Source organism: Sarcophilus harrisii, chromosome 1 (assembly GCF_902635505.1).
Source record: "Sarcophilus harrisii chromosome 1, mSarHar1.11, whole genome shotgun sequence".
Taxonomy (NCBI): Eukaryota; Metazoa; Chordata; class Mammalia; order Dasyuromorphia; family Dasyuridae; genus Sarcophilus; species Sarcophilus harrisii.
In genome coordinates, this window is record NC_045426.1 from 94,061,791 (window position 1) to 94,077,932 (window position 16,142).

Sequence of the window (16,142 nt, forward strand, 5' to 3'; positions counted from 1 at the left end):
TGGCACCTTCTTTGCAACTTATTTTCTCAGATAGTTACATAGGCCCTAGACCATAGAAAGGGTAATTGAATTACTCATCCAGAGTCATACAGCCAATTAGATTTTGAGCTGGGATTTGAATCCAGCTCTTTTGCACATTGAGGCCAGCATTCTGTCCACTACCACATGTTGCCTCTCTACAGCTATATAAAAATCCCTATAAGAATAAACGTTCTCCATTTGCACTTCTCATTAGCAGCTTTATGTCTGGACCTCTGATTTCACTGATATAGGGGAACTCTTGAGACTTTTGTAATTTCTGCTGTGGAAGTTGATACAGAACAGCAACTATTCCAATTTAGTCTTACCATGTTTTCTAATGTATTGAGTAGTTAATTGACTTACTTGCTTATGATCACATAAGTAGCTTATATGAGACAATACTTGAACCTATGGCTTCCTTGTTAAGATCAGCCCTCTATTCATTGCACCTTCTATCTCTCAAAGATCTATACCCCAAATTAGAGGATCATTGGAATATAAAACCAGAGAAGGAAGGAACATCAGCAATCACTGAATCTAACCCCCTCATTTTCTAGCTAAGAAAACTGAATTCTAAGGAGGTTAAGTAACTTCTTCCTAGTAATTCAGATAATATTAGACAGCTTAGATTTGGAAAAGGCTTCCAGGAGATTGATCTTAAAATCAAAATATGGGACATATTGAACTCACAGTTCCTTAGATGTTAAGTCACAGCTGAGTATAAACAGAGAACTCTAAGTTTCTAGAAAGTCCATGCATTTTCTTACATAGGGACTTCCAAAAGTCTTAGTGCCTTTCTGAGCTATGAAAGTTTAGAAATGCACTAAGACTTTGGGGACACATTGTATCAAGCATCTACCTTAGAAGATGACTGTTGTTGTTGTCTTCTACCAGAAATTATCAGGATTCTCCTTTTTCTCTCTCTATAACCTAAATACACTCTTTATAATTCTCAAATGATAAAAGGATTTGAACCTTTTTGGTCTGTAGTGAACAAAGGGGTAAGGAGCCCTTTCTGACAGCTTTGTTTGTAGCACAACATTTTTGATCCTGACATTGCTGGGTATACTGTAATTGCTAATCTGCTAACTTTATTCTCATAGGTATTTTACTTGAAGGTTATTGAAAATCCATAAATAATCTGAATATCACTAAATAAATAGTTGAAATGTAACTTTGTAAATCTAAATTGGATTTGCCAAATATGGGATAGTCAAGATGTACAAAGCCTTTGTTAGTCTTGTGGATATTTTATTTTACTAAGCACAAAGAATTCTCTTTTCCACTTCTTTCTGCTCTTTTCTCCATTTCTTTCTACTTTTCTACACTGATGTCCTTTCAATGTTCCTCTTTTTTTTCTTTTTTACATATAGCTTCAATCTTTACCATGTTCTTTATACTCAGATAATTCTTCTAAGAAAACAGTCCATAGTTGGAAAAACACTGGACTTGCTTCTTAGGTGTGGTTACAGGTGTCTTCTCTTAGGGTAGGGTTGCCCTTGTCCCTCTGAATCACAGGTGATACTGTTCAGAGTAGATTCTGGCAGTCACTGACTCCCAACATGTACCACTGATGAACTTTTGAGAAGCAGTCTGAGTTAATGTGGATAATTTTTCCCAGCAGCCTGAGAAGAAGAAAGATGGAAATCAGAACTGGAATACCCACTGATATTTCAAAATTCACTGGAAATGCTGGCATAAGCAGGAAGTATGGGTTAGGAAGAACAACACAGAATTCCTTTTGTGCTGTCTAAGCCTATGATGTCTAGAATATTTGTAAAAGTTTCCCAAGTCCAGAGGCACTTTGACCAGAGGACTGACAGAATTGTAAGTAACACGATAAAGGAATGAATCAGGAAAAGCTTTCAAAGGATAAGCTACTTGAGACATGTTTCCTTTCAAGGAGGTGAGGAATACCCATCTTTTAGAAGAGAGTTGACGGGTGAGAAATCCCAATGATCAGAAGTAATCAATATCATCAGAGATAGAATCAGCAGGGGTCAGGGAGGACAGTTACAATCGAATTCACACTATCTAATGAGAGTGAAGACCTTCAATGAAGAAAGGCCAATAAGATATGGACACTGGAGCCTTAAGGGAGAACACTGACTGGAGAAGTAAACTCTAGTTTTCTCCTTTACTTGGGAAATACCATTGTTGTTTAGTGATTTTCAGTTTTTTTGATTCTTCATTATCCCATTTAGGATTTTCTTGGCAAAGATATTGGAATGGTTTGTAATTTCCTTTTTAGCTCATTTTACAGATAAGGAAACCAAGGCAAACAGGGTTAAGTGACTTGTCCAGGATCATACAGATAATAAGTGTTTGAGGCTGGAATTGAACATGAGTCTTATTGAGTCCAGACCCAGTGCTGTATCCACTGTACTACTTAGCTTCCCGAGAAATACCATAAGTCACTGGATTTTTATAAGTCTTTGGGACTTTTGTAGAGCATGAGTGGGAAGTTATCTTTTGACTTGGTGGGCTTTGATATGAATTGTAGCAGTGCTCTTTACTTTATAAAAATAAAACCAAAAACATTTTTAGTTAATCAAAGTTTGGAAGGGGAGCAGGTCATTATGAGGAAGGAATTCAGGATACTGAAAATTGCTATGTTCTCTAAGTCATTGTGTTGGAGAAAGCAGAGATCCTCAAAGTATAGCCAGTTCCTCATGAAAGAGCCTGTAATGCAGGATTATACTTCAAAAGCCCTAGATTCTAGTGTATACCCAGATGCTTATGAGCCATGTGACTTTGAGTAAATCACAAAATGATTTCACTTTAAAAGGGAAATGATGACAATTGCATTATCTGCATCCCAAGATTGTTGGATGGAACCAAAAATGTGCGTGAATGTGATTTGGAGGAGTAAAGTGCTATATAAGGTACTACTGTTATTAACAATATTATAACTAGATTCAGCACAATTCTGGAAAAGCTAACCCAGATACAATGATGACATTATTTAACCTTTGTTCAGAATCAGAAATAAATTGCCTCGGATCATATGATGGATAAGCAAAAAGAAAAGGAATCAACTTTTACTCTACTTTATTTTATTTTATTTTTAAAGTGCCAGGAAGTTTATTATTCTAATCCCAAATGTAAGGAAGGAACAAACATTTATACAGTGCCTACTATGTGCAAAACACTCTTCTCAACACTTTCTACAAATATTATCTCATCTGATCTTCACAATAGCTCTGAAAAGTACATGCTTCTTTTTTTGTCAGTATTTTCTCTACTCTACCACTTCAAGCTGGTTCTTTTTAAAAAAATAGTATTCCTCCCTCAATTACATGGCAAAACAACTTTTAGCTTTCATGTTTACAAGATTTTGAGTTCCAATTTTTTTCTCCTTCATCTTTCCTCCTCTTCCTAAAATGATAAGCAATTTGATATTATTCTAATTTATTTTAAAACAGGTATAAACACACTCCTGCACTTCCTGGTATCAGTAGGGTGAGAACAGGAATAACATGAAAAGAAATGCCAGGGAAACGAATGTTTGGATGTAGTACAAGAAAGTTGGTTATGGGAACATAGAATATTGGGAATCAGGAAATGTGGATTCTTGTCTCAGCACCAATTTGCTAGAGACAACACACTTAACCTTGACTTCTTGAGTTTCCTAATTTTCAAATGTATAATGGTAATTGCCTAACATAAAAATAGCATTATTCAGTATACTCTGAATCCTTAAGAACCCTTTTTGAGTACTTTACATTTCCTGGACTGTTATAGGATTACTATCTTAGTCACTAAAAGATTCAGAAAAAAACCTACATTTCTCACCTGACAACTGTTCCAAGTTCTACCCATCACTGGCTCTGATATTGTACAAGAGTCAAATTTGACAGCACTGCTGACATTATGGGTCTGCTCCTTGATGCAATAGTAATAAAGCCCATTTTATATGCATTCATATATGAAACACAATGCAGAATTTCCAGACTTAATCAGACAACATGCTAGTGACTTATTCATAAATTCAATCTCCGTCACCAGTGTTGTAATATAGACTCTGAGTAGAGAAGTGAAAAATCAGAATCTGAGAAAAAGAGCATCCTAAGGTATGGATGCCAGAGTAGCGTCAATCAGGCCTGCCTAACTCAAGAGCTATGCTTAAAATCCTCCTCTACTAACCCTGATTGTATTTTTCTTTTCACTTTAATTTATGACAAATTCTACCAGAGATTAATTTTCTTTTGTTTTTTTCCTGGTTCTACTTATTTCACTTTGTAAGTGAAAAGTGTTCATGTAAGTCTTTGCATATTTCTCTGTATTTATCATATTTATAATTTATTATAGCATAGTAATAGAGAAGGAAATAGCAAACAACTCTACTATCTTTTTGCCAAGAAAACCCCAAATGGGGTCATGAAGAGTTGGACACAACTGCAAAATGACTGAACAACAATTGTAGCACAGTAATATTCCATTACATTCTTGTACTATAATTTGTTTAGCCATTTCCCAATGCCATAAGATATTTTTTATCAATAAGCTTTGATTTAAAAAAAAAGTACAATATTATGGGATAATTAAAAATTTACAGATATATATTATTTAGATTAGCCTGTTCAGATCAGAAGCTTCCCTGAAAGAAAGGGGAATTTTAAATATGGGAAACTGAGAGGAGCTTGAACCTTTTAGAGAAAGATTGATAAGCTTGGGTGAGGAGCTTACTGAAGTACATAGGTATTTGGATTTGTGAATTTCTTGAAAACAGGGACTATCTTTTCTTTCTGTGTATGGTTAGCACAAAGTATGTGTTTCAGCACATATCAGGTGCTTAATGTTTATTGACTAACTGATTAAAAGTGTAAGGAAAGAGTCCAGGAAGAAAGAAAAGTTCAAACAGGGATATTGGATGGTACCAAAGATAAAATGGGTTTATTTCAGCATTTTGCTAATGGATAGCATGTATCCCAGCATTGGAGAAGTTATATTTTTCTAAATATAAATAAAGCGATTTTCCTAAAGTGCAGATCTAACAATGTTACTGCCCCTACCCACAATCCCCTCCCCCTCCAAATAACTCAAACTTCCAGACTCCAATTGCTTTTGGAATCAAATATAAAAATCTCTGTCATTCAAAGACCTTTATAACCTAGTCTCTTCTTATCTTTCCATTTTTCTTCCAACTTACTCCCCAACACATACTCTTCAGTCTGGCTTATTCCATAAACAAGATATTCCATCTCAAGTCTAAGTATTTTTTTCTGACTTTCCCCTGTTCCTGGTATGGTCTCTCTTGCAATCTCCACTATTGCCTTTTCTGGCTTTCTTTTAGTCCCATCTTCTAGCGGAAGTCTTTCCTAACCCCTCTTAATTCTTATTTCTTCACTCTGTTTATTATTTCCTTTCTTTCTTGTATATAGCATGTTTGTATGTGGTTGGTTGTCATCTCCCCAATATGACTGTGACTTTCTTGAGAGCAGAGATCATCTTTTGTGTCTTTTTTGCATCATCAACATTTAGAACAATTCTTGGAACCTAGAAGACTTTTAAATGATGCTTTTTGGTTGATAGATTGAAATCCTCTTCTCTTTGTATCTAGAGCCCAGTACTCAGGCTACAGTTTGCTCCAACATTTTACAATGAAAAAAACATCTGTGATTTAAAAAAAAATCAATGGTGGATATCCCACCAGTCATTCAGTGTCACAACTTCTTGATGTATTAGTAGATCATCCACATGAGTTATTGTGACCAAAAATGTATTATTTTATGACTAGTCTGTGGTGAATCTTTGATTTTAGTTCAGTTTATCTTCAAAAGAATAATAATGGTAAATATCTATAAAATGCTATAAAGTTTACAAACATGTTAACCTATTTTATCCTCTCAACAATCTTGTGAAGTGGGTTCTATAATAATTTTAGAAATTAAGAAACATGACTAGCCTGAGGTATGATTCAAATTCAAGTCTTCCTGATCATGAAATATGTTTTTAGGTCATAATAAGAGCATCGATATCTTGGTAGGGCCTATCACCTCTTGTGACTGGTACCTCCTCTGAGAACAACTACAATATCAGATATTTATGTGAACATTAGGATTTTCAAAGTTCTCCATCTCTCCATCTCTCACAATAACCCCATGAAGTATGCCCCCTTACTATTATTATCACATTTTACAGATGAGGAAACAGCTTAAAATTAATAAAAGGGGCTTGTCCCATAACTCCAAAAGTTCATAACAGGAATTTGAAGCAGATCTTCTCAATTTCCAGGTCCATTCTTCTACCCGGTACATCAGGAAGCCATATTCCTTTCTACACTACTATATGATACTATGGTTGGATTTGTAGTGGAAGAGGTCAGCGACATTATGGATTTTATATGCTGGTCCTGGAATCCAATCACCATTTATGACATTGCTTTATGGGAAAAGATTCTGAGTCCTAAATATTTCCCCTCTCTAGAAAAAGATGAGGGTATTTTGAAGCACAACACTTTTAAAGTTGGGAACTGTCTGCTTTAAAAAAATGTAATCTTTAAAAGACCTCAGTGTCTTTAAAAATTTCTGTTGTCTTCCTATTCCAGTTGTTGTCAGTGGAGTAAGTTATCAACTCTGACAAGTGCTTGGCCTTTTCAGCATTCCACAGGATGATTAGCTAAGAGTTTTACTTCCCATCTTGCAGCCAGCACAGGGCTGGGAGCCACCAGAAGAGATCATTTTCACTGCATAGAGCTTGAAGAGGCTGTGATGGAGGAATTTTCACTGTTACCGTCATCATTCTGGGGCAGTTTTTCTCCATCTGGGTTGTGGAATAAACCTTGGCACATTCCCTATTGCAGTCATTAAAAAAACAAAACCTGTCATTTCAGTGCCCATACTCCAGAAGGAGTTTTCCTTTCATAGTCAGAAGAATCTGAGAGTTTTGCAAAAAGCTGCCTAAACCTCACACCTTCCAAGATGCACATCTATATAATCCTTCCACTTATGGAATATATTTAGTATTTTTTCAGAAAGAACACACAAAGAACATATAATAAAAGGATTCTAGTAGATGGATGAGGTTTTAAGGGCTTCATTAATTCTGGGGTCTTATCGAGATAATGGCTCCAATAGGAATACACGCATTGTGATTAAGCCTAGTCGACACTAGCGCTGTTATCTGATAAATGGTGGTGGTGGAGGAGTAGATAAATAGGAGCTATTCTAAAATGTTTTTCTTAAGAGAGAACCAATAGTTTCAGATTTCAGGTTTGTTTTCAGTTTGCTAATGTGGAAAAAAATCTCCCACCAGATTTCGAGTCAGAAGCCCTATTTTTGAGTTGTAGCTTTTCTACTTATTACCTTTATGACTATAGAAAAGTTATGTCTCCTCTCTGGATTTCTGTTTCCTCCTCAACAAAATTAAAGGGTTGGAATGCATTTAACAATGTTTCAGTAAACATTTGTTTAGCAGTGAGTTGTGCAAAGGCAAAAACTGAAAAACACAATAATTCTTGCCCTCAAAGAGATTATATCCTATAAGATGTAAACAGATTACTAATGATAAAATAATTCAATGTGAGAAAGCATCAGTAACTAGAGGAATCAGGAAGTCTCCAAGGAAGAGATAGTGTCTAATCTGATTCTTGAATAAAATCAAGAATTCAAAGGAGCAGAGATAAGAATGGAGTGTGTTCCTGTCCTGGACAACTATCTGTACAGGGTCAGGGATATAGTAAATGAATGGCTTATTGAGTTCAGAAAATACCAATATTCCATTGGCTAAAACATAGTACACAAAGGGAATAATGTAAAACAAGTATTAGAAAAGTAAACTTTAGCCAGTCATTAAGGACTTTAAATGTCAGGTGGAGAAATTAGCATTTTATCCTAGAAGGATTATGGAATAATTGAAAATTTCTTCCCTGGGGAGCAAGATGGTTTGGCTTCTGTTTTAGGAAATTTTTTTTGTCAGCATTGCAGAAAATGAAATGTAAAAGGGAGGGATTGGTATCAGAGAGACTATTTAGAATGTGATTACAGTAGTGCCCTCAAGAAAGGATAAGGAGCTGAATTAGTTCATGGGCTATGTGAATGTACTGTATGGAATCTTTAGGGTACCTTTTAGTTTTTAGGCACATATTTGGAAGCCTTCTTCCTTAGTGCTCAGGGACACTAAATAAAGAAGAATGACAAAAATAATATCCCCCAGTGCATACTTTTTATTGTTTTATTGTACTGTTAAACATGGAAACAAAATCTTTTTTTAGAATATTATGAGACTGGAATCTACTTCTAGGATATTTGCTACCATTCCAATGTATTTTAAGCATTCCAAAACAGCTCTATTTGGGTTACTCATTAAATGATTTAGGAATAAGATAAATCTTTATATTTGGATTAGCTAAAATCAGTAATAATTGGACAATTCAAAAATCTGTATAATCTAGACTGATCGCTGAGAGAAGAAGACTAGTAGAGGTCCCATTTATTGAGTTGTGTTTTCTGAAAGTGAGTATTCTCCAACCTGTACTTAATTCTATAAAGATAAGCTGTCTATTTCAATGGAAGAAGTAAAATGCTTCCCTGAAGCAAATGAGGTTATACAGCAGGATAAGCTGGATAAACCAGACATGGGGATATCTAGAGGCTGGATAAGTAAAATTGCTCTAGATTTTATTTTCAGGTGCTACAACAAATAGAAACAGCCTACAAGGATATTGTATATGTTTAAAACTACACAGCATTTTGAAAGTGTATTTGGATTTTTAGTGTCAACCATATAGTAGGGGCTTAATAAATGATTAATAAATTCAGTTGAATTGAAGTAATCTTGGAGTAATCCTAAAGTTGTCATTGGGATGGTATCACTATCTATTGAATTCTATATTGGGGAGTGAGAAAAGAGATGGAGGTGATAGCAGAAGTAATTAGCATTTGATCGCATGGAATTGTACCAAAAGCTCAATATGAAAACATATTCATCCATTAAAAGTTTTGGTATAATGAGATTGATTTGAAAGAGACAGCATGTGAATAATAATAAATACCCAGGATTTAGATAGCACCTTTCTCTTGAAGAGCTAAATGCACTTTCGCAGATTTTCTTTTATTTCCTTTGAAGACAGACAAGCATAGATTTTATTTATGTTGCCTTAAATAAACAAACAAAAAAATCGGTGCCAGAGGCAAAGAGAGACATTAAATGCTATATCCAAGGTTATTTAATAATAGATGTCAGACTAGAATCCCATATTTTACATAATGGTCTGAACTGGGAAGCAGTATCTGTTGGCATGGGCCAAGTTATCAAAGAAATAAAAGCTAAATGGTACAATACATAGGTTACTATAGAAGGAAATGGCAAACCATTTCAGTATTTTTGTCAAGAAAACCCCCAATAAGGACATCCCTGTAATGCCTTAACAACATCAATAAAAAATGGAGTAACCTTCAGAGATCATCTACCCTCTTTTGTTTGTTTGTTTTTGGTGAGGATTGGGGTTAAGTGACTTGCCCAGGGTCACACAGCTAGGAAGTGTTAAGGGTCTGAGGTCAGATTTGAACTCAGGTCCTCCTGACTCCACGGCTGGTGCTCTATCCACTGCACCATGTAGCTGCACTCCTACCCTCTTGTTTTACAGATAATAAAACTGAGTCCCAGAAGGCTAAATGATCTGGCTTGTGTCTTATAGTGATTTAATTGGAAATGTGAGACTAGGACCTAGATTCCATGTTTCTACAACCTTTGTTTTTACATTATATCATGAAAATATTGGTACTTCAAGGAACAATACATTTAATAGATATCTTTACAATAAACATATTCTCCAAACTGCAGTGAACAAAGCTTTCAAAATATAAAGATCTTAGGAGATAAATCATGTAAGAACAGCATGAGGTATATGTCTCCATGATTGTGACTGCTATTTTGGTTGTATAAAAGATGTCATTCTAAAGATGATTTAATATCCTTATACTTTTTATTTAACTGGATCTGGGTGATAGTTAGCAAAACATCAAATAAGAAAGAATGACAGCTGCTGAGTGTCTTGTTCCAGTCCATTTTTTTGCAGACTACATATACACACACACAACACACATACACACACAATTTCCACAGACTATATTTAGAGACTATATAACCCCAGAATTTTATTAAACAATCAGAATAATTAACAAATAAATGCTATTATACAAAATACTTATAATCTCCAAACTAAATGGGGGCAGGGAAGACTTTAAAAATAGAGATTTAGCAGATGAAATGGTAGCTTTCTTGCCATTCAGTCTTCTGAACCTAAACCACCCAAAATATATCCTGGTAAGCTTCCATGACTGAGGACATTTCTTTTTTCTTTTTTTCATTTTCTTATCAGTTCGTATTAGAACTTGTTCAAATGCTTGATTGCTCTTACCTCTTGGATAATATGGGAATCAACAGTTCTGTTCCATTCTGAGATAAAAGACTACCAGGCATTACCACCTGATCTACTTCTCTGCCCTATAGAACCACGACACAATTATCTGAGCTTCTAATGTAACTTAAGGACCCCAGGGTCTTGCCATCCATCCTGTAGTTATATCCTTACTAGTTCTAGGTCCTTTCATTTTCCTGCAGCTGAGATTTATTTTATATGTTGTCTCTCTTAAATTAGAGTGTGAGTTTCTTGAGGGCAGGAACTGTTAGTATCCCCAGTACTTCGCACATAGTAAAATGCTTATCAAATGTTTATTTCTTCACTTATTTAAAGATGTGGGAATAAATATAATTTCCATCATCTTGTCTATTGTTAGAGTGCCCTGTACATGCTTTTATAAGCTCATAGAGGATAAGCTGACATTATAGAATCATTATTTAATTACAAATTTTATTTTAGTTGTTTCTATAGAACTGTAGAACTGTCTGTAGAATATTAAATATAACATAGAGTGGGATAATGAGTTTATGAGACCATTTCTATCTGAATTTCATTGAAAAAGATAAGATAAATAATAGCAACAACAAAATGGACACACATAGCACTTTAAAGTTTTCACATTAGCTTACAGTATACCATTTGAATCACATGAGATCAGTATTATATATAATATTATCCCTTTTTTATAGATGAGGAAATTAAGCCTTAGAGAGTTAAGATGATTTTCTATGGTCACACAGTTCTATTATGGTTGTTCTTGGTGGTGCACCATCTATTATATATGTTAATTATAGGTGGCACTAGAAATAAAATAGCATAGTGAATAGAGTTCTGGGTCTGAAGTCAGGAAGACTCTTTGGTGAGGAACTTCTTAGCTGTATGACTCTGGGCAAGTCCCTTGATTCTTTTTGCTTCAGTTTCTAATCTATAAAATGAGCTGGAGAAGGAAACAGTGAACTTCTCTATTATCTTTGCCAAGAAAACACCAAATGGGGTCATGATGAGATGGAGGTGATGAAAATGACTGAACAACAATAATGCAAACTATATTTTAAACCTTTTTTATTGATATATAATCTGAAAAAAATAGAGAAACCATGAGAATGGTTGTCTAATTAGTAAAAGTCCTGACCATTATTTTTGCTTTATTAGTAAGAGTCAGATTAAATCAGAACTGAGACTAGAAAAAGGAACTTATTAGAATATCAAAGTATGAAGGTCTTAAGCAGGAAATCAATGCAATTGACTGGAAAAGTCTTGAGAAGTCATCTTCAACCAATTCCATTTCTTTACCTGATCTTTGTTTACCTATTCTTTTTTTCAGGTCTTTGTAATCTGATTTCCATTCCCACCCCTTGACTAAAAATATCCTCTTAGTAGCTGCCAAAGCTTTATTAATCCCTAAACTTAAACACCTAAAGGCCTTATTCTCCTTGAGATTTCTTTAGTACCAGAAAGTTTTGAAGCTGTAGGAGGCAATCATGATGAGTTTGAAGCAATAGTATCTCCCAAGTCAATATACTTTCTTTCTTTGTCTTCTAAAAGACTATAAATTTACTCCTATTTCACTAGCAAATCATTTTCTTTCTTATTTGTGGATTATTCATCTTCTAGACTCCGTAATGTGGATGTTTCCCAGCAATCTATCCTTGATTATTTTCTCTTTGTATATGCAGTGGTACCTCAGCATTAGGCTGCTTCGAGGAAAAAAATGCTTCAGCACTCAGCCCTCATTGCATTTAGTTGTTGTCTTGGTTGTGTAAAGGGATGTGAGGTTGGCCAGGCGTACAGCCCAGCCTCTGCCTCTGTTGCTATTGTCCTCAGCCATGGGCAGCTCCACCCCAGCTAAGACAGCGTGCAGTACTGTTAGTTTGCAGCCCATTGTGCTCAGGTTGTGCATGTCAAAGTTGCAGAGCAGCTCCTGCAGGATGATGTGGCAATAGTGCAGAGTCTCTCAGCTCTCAACACAATAGTACAGGGAAGGGCAAAGAGCTGCCAGCATGCTCTGTAGGAGGAGCAATCAGTGGCAGGAGCCCAGGTGGAGGTGGTGACAGTGGCAGCTGAGAATTTAGGACTCTCGGGAGACTTGAGCCCCAAATGTAGCCAGAGCCCTGGTTGGCCCCTCCCCATCCCTAAAGCTAGCTTTGATGGTGTGAGGTTGTGGGGAGATGGTAGAGGTTGTGCTTTCTCTCAGAAAGTGAGTTGGATCAAGAAGGGAGGAGCTTGACGGGTTTGGACTGGCTTGTTTTTCCACTGTGGGAAGCCCCACTTGGGGCAAGTGATTAGGCTGAAGGCTAGAGAGGTACTCCTTATGAAAAAAAAATAGTTTGGTACTTGTAATTTTTGCCATTCGTTTTGCCTTCTGGAACCAATTAAGGACAATTCTAGAGGTACCACTGTATTTCCTGCTTTAATGACCTTATTTGCTCTCGTTATTTCAATTCTTTCACCTTTGGGTGATGACCCTTCCTTGGTCTAATTTTTTTTCTCTACTCAAGACCAGCATCTCCAACTGCTTATTCAAAACATTTTTATTTGGATTATCCATCTGCGTCATCTCTACTTCAACATGTCCTAAGTCAAAGCTTGACTATCTTTCTAATTAAACTTAATTTAAGTAGAAGAAGCCCACATTCCTCATAGCCTGGACTTTCTATGTCTCAGGTGACCAGGAAGCTATATCAATGATTCTAGGACTGACACAAACTAATCCAGTCTAGAAGACATCCTCCTTGCCCTTTCAAACAGAAACCAGAGTAGGCCCCAGCTTCTTAAATTGTGGGTCATAACCCCATATAGGATCTCATAACTGAATATTAGAGCCATGAAATTATGATTTATTATCATAAATGTTTGATTTGTAAAACTATTTTATGTACCTATACACTTGGGGTCATGTAAAAATTTCTCAGGTAAAAAGAGTAGAAAAAGTTTAAGAAGCCCAGATCTAGAATACATAAGATAGGGCTCACTCCAACCACCTACCACCCTTGGTAGCAAGATCCCACAAATCTTTTAAGGGACATTCAGCCACTTTAATATGCCTAGAACCTCTATCAAACAACTCTAATCTTGGGGGATGCAAAAAAATCTAACATAGGCAACCTAGAGAAGAAAGTTAATATGGATAAACTAAAATAAAAAAATATGGATAGATATGGATAAACCAAAAACAGAAATATATAAAAATATGATAGTCCTTTGAAAAAGAATAATCCATGTTGTAGGAGTGATAAGCAAAACAATACCAGGAATGTTAGAGTCATAAGTATAAATAACATCTTTGGTACAACTACTGAGCCCCATTATGGGTAGAGATTATATTTAAAAAGGCAATATAAGAGATCATGAACTTCCTATAGGCAATCTATTTTGATAGTGCACTCTCTATTAACTACTATATATATGTAAACTATAGGTGGCAAAAGAAATAAAGTAACACAGTGATGACTGCCCAAGTCATGATAGAAACAACTCATATCAACCCTGTCAGTCAGTCAACAAGTATTTACTTAGTATTTTCTACGTACTATATTAACTACTATAATTATAAAGGTAAAAATGCTTCCTGCCTTTAAGAGATGTTCATTCTTATGTGGAAGACAATGTGTAAATGGTAGGTCTATGTAAGATATATTTAGACATGTGGCAGAGATGCCATGTGAGGTACCCTGAGGAAGAGTTGGGAAACATCATGTGGTAGGAAAATTAAATGACAACCACCATGATTGTTATGAATGCAGTCAGGGGTCCAAGACCCCCTACCCCCAAATGATGAAAAGTCTCTGAAATAAAGGCAGAAGCATTTATTACATTGCTGCAGGAAACAGGCAATTCCTTATGGTGGAGGAGTCTGCTGGTACAGAAGAACATGATTTTATTAACTGAACCCATCCCAAGTACCGCTCAGTCTCCTTCCCCTCATTCCCAATTGGTTAATATTCTGGTGACTCACAGCATCTTCTTCTCCATCTGCTTCATGCCCTCCTAGTTATGTTTCCTCTCCCTTGTCACGTAGCCCTTGTTCAAAGATGGTGGAAAACTGCTCCTATCGGTTGTGTTGGTTAAAATGCAATTATTCTATTAAGCATGCTTATTCCTCATTTGCCTTTGCCAGGTCATTGACCCTAATTAGTTTGTACCTGATCAGGGTCTGTAAGACCATGGTTGAAAAGGCTCCAAGGGATCCATTTCTGATTGGTTGAATCCACCTCTTAAGCAACTAAGTTAATTATTTTCAGAATTCTATTTCTCTGTGGAAAGCAAACTGTTTTGTTACCCTATCCGGAGTCCATCTATCACAGCAGTACCTTGATGACCATCAAGGTCATAATGAATACAATCTAGGGTTTTAGGAATAGCAATACCTCCAAGACACCAGATTCCAGAGCTATCATTGAGGAGAGAAATCACTGTGGAAGGGTTATATTTCTTCTCATCACCACCAGCAACTGACGACCAACTGTCACCAATTGTTGGATGCACTCAGGAACCACGTGATAGTACCTCCCATGTCACCTGCCCTGCTTCTAGCTTTACTCTTAGTCATCTATGGGGATTTAACTCCTATAGAAAGGGAATGGCCCTCCTCATCAATATCTATACATCTGCCCCACACTGGATGGGTAACCTAGCTTCACTTAAGTAGCCACATTCACTGAGGCAGCATATCAGACCACTCTGACTACTTTGATCCCTATCTGCTTTCAGATCTTGATGGATACAGCCCAGGGTCCTGAACTCAAGAGCTTTAGGAATAGTAATACATTCTGTCTATTGCCCGGGAAGCATCCCCTCTACAGATGCAGCCTGGGACCTGTTCTTATGGGTGCTATAGCCACAGCTACTGGAGACCTAAAAAAGAGAATTATTGTCAACAAAGTCCTTGACACTGATAAATGATTCAACACCAGAAACTGATAATTTTTTTAATTAGTGGAAGTGACATTAAAGAGGAAGTATTAACATCTACTTTGGTGTTACATTCTAAAGATCATAATAAGACTTTTTCATCTAACCCATGGCTAAAACCTTCCATATTGTTGTCTCTTCCATTAGAATGTGAGCATCTAGAGAATAGGAACTGCTTTACCTTTCCATTCATATCCCCAGGGCATAGTACACATAATAAATGTTTATCATATAATTTGTTTTTTCATCTATGGAAATCTGAGAGGGAAAGAAATTAACACCTGGGAGGGGGCAATGACTTAGGAAGGATCTCCTGCAGAAGATGGGATTTGAGCTGAATAGTGAAGGAAGCTGGGGAAAGTAAGAAGCAGAGCGGAAGATGCAGAACTTCCCAGGCATGGGAGATAATTAGGGAAAAGGTATAGAGATGGGAGGTGACCAGCTGTGTTTGAAGAATTGCAAGCAGATAAGTGTTGCTGAATCATAAGAGTTACATGGAGGTAAGTAACATATAAGAAGAATAAAATGATAAGAAAGGCCAGTTTTTGTTAAATAGAGGAACTTATATTTGATCCTGGTTGTAATTTGGAGTCCTGGAGCTCATTTCACTGTGAAGCAACATGGGTAGATACATAGCTGAGGAAAAAAATCACATTAGCATGTGAGTGGAAAGTGGTTTTAAGTGAGAAGAGACTTGAGGTGATATTCTTTAGCTCACTAGCCAGAATCTACCCTCTCTGGAGGAAGGCAAAGGACATCTTCTGTTCAGGAATTCTGAATGATTCATTTGTGTTAACAAGGATAAGTATTCTGTGTCATCCCAAAGCTAATAGAACTCTAGAGC

At 36.2% G+C, this 16,142-nt stretch overlaps 1 long non-coding RNA gene across 1 annotated transcript in view; it reads left to right on the top strand.

Annotated features, from left to right (window-relative positions):
- The window catches only part of LOC116422569, a 210,388-nt gene that overhangs the window by 135,523 nt on the left and 58,723 nt on the right, over nucleotides 1-16,142 (top strand). The window lies entirely within an intron of this gene.